The sequence below is a fragment of the Procambarus clarkii genome, chromosome 39, assembly GCF_040958095.1.
Source record: "Procambarus clarkii isolate CNS0578487 chromosome 39, FALCON_Pclarkii_2.0, whole genome shotgun sequence".
In the NCBI taxonomy this organism is placed as follows: domain Eukaryota; kingdom Metazoa; phylum Arthropoda; class Malacostraca; order Decapoda; family Cambaridae; genus Procambarus; species Procambarus clarkii.
Window position 1 is genome coordinate 36,407,655 of NC_091188.1, and position 5,984 is coordinate 36,413,638.

Genomic DNA, 5,984 nt, shown 5'->3' on the forward strand with positions numbered 1-5,984 from the left:
ATTTAAAAGGGGAATGAGTTCTAGAATACACTGAAAGTGAAAAATCCTGATCATCCTCTTCATATAAAATATTTTGATTATGAATTTGCGTGAAAAATCTTTCATACCAGACAAATTTATTATCAGCTGTTAGTCCTGACATGTCATAAATTTTATGATATATTAATTGACTTCTGCTAAGATTGTTTGGATAAGTAAAAGTAATATGAGAATCATCGATATTATTATTATAATATAATTTATCAGCTATAAATAATTGTCTTGTTAGATTAAATCTCAGGGGAAAATAATATAATCCAGGGGTTTTTTTAATGTTAAACTTCTCATTATTTATATGTTCGATTTGTATGTTAATTGAAAGTTTATCCTTTTTATTCATCTTTTTTTTATACAAAAACATATACACCCACAAATTCACACTCAAACATAAAAAACACACACCCAAAACACACACATAAAGACACACACACTTACACACACACATACACAAAGACACACGCACATACACACACACTTACACACACACACAAAGACACAAAGACACACACACACACACAAAGACACAAACACTTACACACACAAAGACACACAAAGACACACACACACACACTTACACACACACACTTACACACACACACTTACACACACACACAAAGACACACACACACACACTCACACACACAAAGACACACACACACACACACACACACACACACACAAAGACACACACACACACACACACACACACACACACACACACACACACACACACACAAAGACACACACACACACACACACACACACACACACACACAAAGACACACACACACACACACTCACACACACAAAGACACACACACACACACACACACACACAAAGACACACACACACACACACACACACACACACACACACACACACACACACACACACAAAGACACACACACACACACACACACACACACACACACAAAGACACACACACACAAAGACACACACACACACACAAAGACACACACACTTACACACACACACACACAAAGACACACACACACACAAAGACACACAAAGACACCAAGACACACACACTTACACACACAAAGACACACACACACGCACACGCAGACACACACACACACACACACAAAGACACACAAAGACACACACACACCCACAAAGACACACACACACGCACACGCAGACACACACACACACACACACAAAGACACACAAAGACACACACACAAAGACACACAAAGACACACACACTTACACACACAAAGACACACACACACACAAAGACACACAAAGACACCAAGACACACACACACACAAAGACACACAAAGACACCAAGACACACACACTTACACACACAAAGACACACACACACGCACACGCAGACACACACACACACACACACAAAGACACACACAAAGACACACACACACGCACACGCAGACACACACACACACACACACAAAGACACAAAGACACACACACTTAAACACACATAAAGACACACACACAACGACGCACACACACACACATAAAGACACACACACAACGACGCACACACACACACAACGACACACACACACTTACACACACACAAAGACACACACACACACACACAAAGACACACACAAAGACACAAAGACACACACACACAAAGACACAAAGACACACACACACAAAGACACACACACACACACACAAAGACACACACACACACACACACAAAGACACACACAAAGACACAAAGACACACACACACAAAGACACACACAAAGACACAAAGACACACACACACAAAGACACACACACACAAAGACACACACACACAGACACAAAGACACACACAAAGACACACACACACAAAGACACAAAGACACACACACACAAAGACACAAAGGCACACACACACACACACACACACACACACAAAGACACAAAGACACACACACACAAAGACACACACACACACACACACACACACACACAAAGACACAAAGACACACACACACACACACACACACACACACACACCCACAGACACAGGAATCCCAAAAGTTCACCAAAACTCTTATTATACTCACTTTACATTTTTTTTCTTAAACTAGTTGGGAGAGGTACAGTCTTTGATATGATTGGGAACGGCATTCAACATTTTAAGACCCTTGATTTGAAGAGCAGCATTTCTGGTTTGATTAAGTCGAACTCTTGGGAACCGAATGATATCTAGGGGCAGTGTAACAGCACATCATTCTTTTTTTTAGATATGGTGTCTCATCCATAAAAAATATTTTGTGGAAAAAAATGGGGTTGACCACCAGCCTGTGGTCAGTGGGGACCCTGTGGTGGACCATAAGCCGGTGGTGGACCATTCATTGGCTTATTAGGCAAATCAGATCTTGAATAGTTTCCCAAATAAGACATCAAATTTTATTTATAACTCCAAATTTTGTATTGGTTATTTTTTAATTAAGGCAAAAAAAAGAAGAGAATTAATTAATTCTTTATGGATTTATATATTTTTCCAAATTTTATTGCAAAATAAAACTTATAAACCTTTCTATATAATATAAAATTTTTGATGTTTAAGTTTTGTTAATTTTATAAACATAATTTTATTTATCATAGATATTAAATATATAATATTATTAATTTTATGTCTAATTTTTTATTTATATTTAAAATAAAAAAAACAAAATATACATTTTGATTAAAATATTCATAGTTACTTTATAATTTGAGATAAAATTTAAGAAAACTGAAATAATATTTTCCCCTTTATAGTTAAATTCGATATTTTATATAAAAATAAAACAAACAAAAAGTCACTCAAAGTCATTTTATATATTATTTATTTATTTTATAAACATTTATTTTAAATAAAATTAATAAAAAACTGAAAAAATATATATATATATTCTTTTTATTAAACAAATATTTCATCACTACTTTCATAATCACTACTTCCATATTCTTTGTAGTCGTTACTTGCCTCTGTATCATAATTATAATCTATATTATCACTATTTTCATCATTAATCCATTTGAAGAACGAACAATACATGCCAACTTCAAAATCCCTAAATACAAAATAATAATAATGACTTACAAATGCTAATAACATTATGGGAGTAATAACTTTGCGAATACCAATTTGGATATAATAATATTCATCGAATAATTTAAACCAAGAAGTTGGTAAAATGTTTCCATAAACATCTAAAAATTGTACTTGAATACAACATTTTTCCTGATCATAAAGAATATTCATTGAACCTCGTTCTTTGAAACATCGAAATTTTAAATTTGATATAACAATATGATATTGATTATTTTCCTTATTTGTTATGTTTAAAAAGTATGGTTTATCTCCATATATAAAATGAACTGCATCTTCAATTTTTGATTGTGACATCTCCTTAGGTTTGAAGCTTTTCTTCAGAACAGATAAAATATAATTCCATCGGTAATTTTCATTACAAAAACATTTCCCATATAAATTACATAAGGGATACTCATCATCACTTAATGCACAATAGAGATAGTAGGCAGCCGTTGCTACAAAATTATTACTTTTGCTTATACTCTGAAACAACTCACGTCCTGTATTATCAAAATATTGAACTGAAGGAGGATTGTTTGAAACAATTTTTAGCGATCCAGTATGGTAAGACGAAGGTATACCATCTCCTATTATTTCTTTCTTACATCCATTACAAAATTTCACGTTTAAGATTCTCAAAACCATAACGGACTCTTCCGGTGTTGTTGTGTGTACTGACAAAGACCATATCGGATGTTTTAAATTGTCTCTCCCATATATTCTTTCAAGAAAAGTGGTTACATTTCCTACTGTAAAAAAGGAAAATTTGAATTTTTGTTTAGTCATTTGTTCAAAATAATCCATTCGAAAATTTGTATTACAGAGACATTTAATGCCATAATTTTCAAAACAAGTTGTAACGTTATCATATAACATTATTTTTTCTGTGAGGATTTGTATTTTGAAGACATATATTCTTCCACTAGCTGAGTAATTTTATGAGTGTTGGATACAACTCGTAATATCCGTTTATGTAATGGCTCATCTTTTTTAATATCAGGGAAAAAGAAAATTGGAATATTAATAAATAAAATGTTAATTTTACCACTCCCACTCCCATTTTCTAAGAACTGTGCAACATTATTTATATTAGGAGAGTAATCACAGACTGAATGGGAATCCAATTTCATAATAAATTTCCTTTTCAATTTTATGAGTAAGTATTGTACAAATAATTGTAAGTCTTCTACACTATTATTTTCAAAGGTAACATCATCATCATCATTCTTATCAACATTATTAATATTATGATGATGATAGTTGGTTAGAACAATTGTTCCTAAAGGTAAAGCAGGAGGATAAAAGTGTAATTTTTTGAAATAAGATAATGGGATTTCTATACTACCATCAGAGTTACATGCAAACATTATTTAGTTTTGTTTTTAATATTGAGTGAATTCATAAATCGATTAAAAAAATTTTCGGTATTTTCGTAATCAATCAAATCAGTCTTGGATACAAATTTTGCCTTTAAAATTACCTTTGCACATCCACGTTCAATATCTTCAAAATTTGAACATGGATATGTTCCTTTATGTATTTCAATATTATTTTTATCAATCTTACACTTCATCCAAATAGATAATTCTTGTTTTTCCTCATCAAAATGGGGATCCGGACACGCTGTACACGGAAAATGTTTATTGTCATGTAAGTTAGTATACATAGGACCGCAGTTACATAGACCATTAGAATAACCTGGAGCTGTAATTACACCAGATGGTAAATGTACCAGACAAGGATCGCGGAAACAGGCTGAACGTGAGATATCTGGATTAGAAATATATCCAGGGGAACATCGACATATATATTTTTCTTGTTCTTTTAATGGTATAAAAAAGTCTTGGGGGGTCATTTGAGTAAGGTCCACTACTTCATCCTGCCCATTGGTAATTTTAACCAAAGTTCCTCCTGGTTCACATGCAGTTAATCTATTTGTAGTTGCGTTATAAAGACCTGGTAGGTAGGATTTACACTTCCATCGATCTTCTTCAAATGAATACTGTAGAAAACCCCATACTGGGTCACAGAATTTTTCTTCTGGTTGTTTCCAAAGACAGTATGTGCATCCTGGTTTGAGGATTCCACCTCCATAATAATATTTTATATTGCTAGTAGAAGATGATATAGGTATTACGACCTTTTCTAAATAACGTCCACATTTACGGCCCCCAAGTTTTTGACAAATTTGATTGTCATGTGACTGAGAACTATCTACTTTTAAAATCATTCCCTTACATTTATTGATTTTAATGTCATTATTGTTATCATATTCATTATAATTTAGCCAACCTTGTAGATCAATAAATTCGTGTCTTTCTTCAAATGCAATTTCTTCAGCTTCAATTCCCTCTTTAATACTTTGACGTAAAAAACTATGAATGTAAAAACGATCAGTAATATAAAGAAAATTAAAAAATATAAAAAAAAGTACGAAAATTATAACAGGAATTTGAAGAAAATACTGGTATGTCGAAGAAATCATTTTTGGTTTTTATTTAAGAGAAAATTTAGGAGTTTCTCAGTTGAAACTCTTTTATTACAATTTGTGGAATAACAGTGAAAACGATGACGATGAATATAAAGTCTACCTGAAGGTGTACGAGATTTACCACGAACTTCATGAAAAGGACAAAAAATATTACATTGCCATTTTTGGTTCATTGCTAAGAGTTCATTATATGGCTCCTTACATAATAATTCAGCACATTTTTGTGTAATTATCTCTGAGTTTTTTTTTAAAAATTGTTTAATTTTTGGTTGATGCAGCGATCGTTTTAAAACCAACCTAGGACGACTAATTACATTTCCTCCTCCTCCTCCTAAATTATTATTATTATTATTATTATTATTATTATTATTATTAT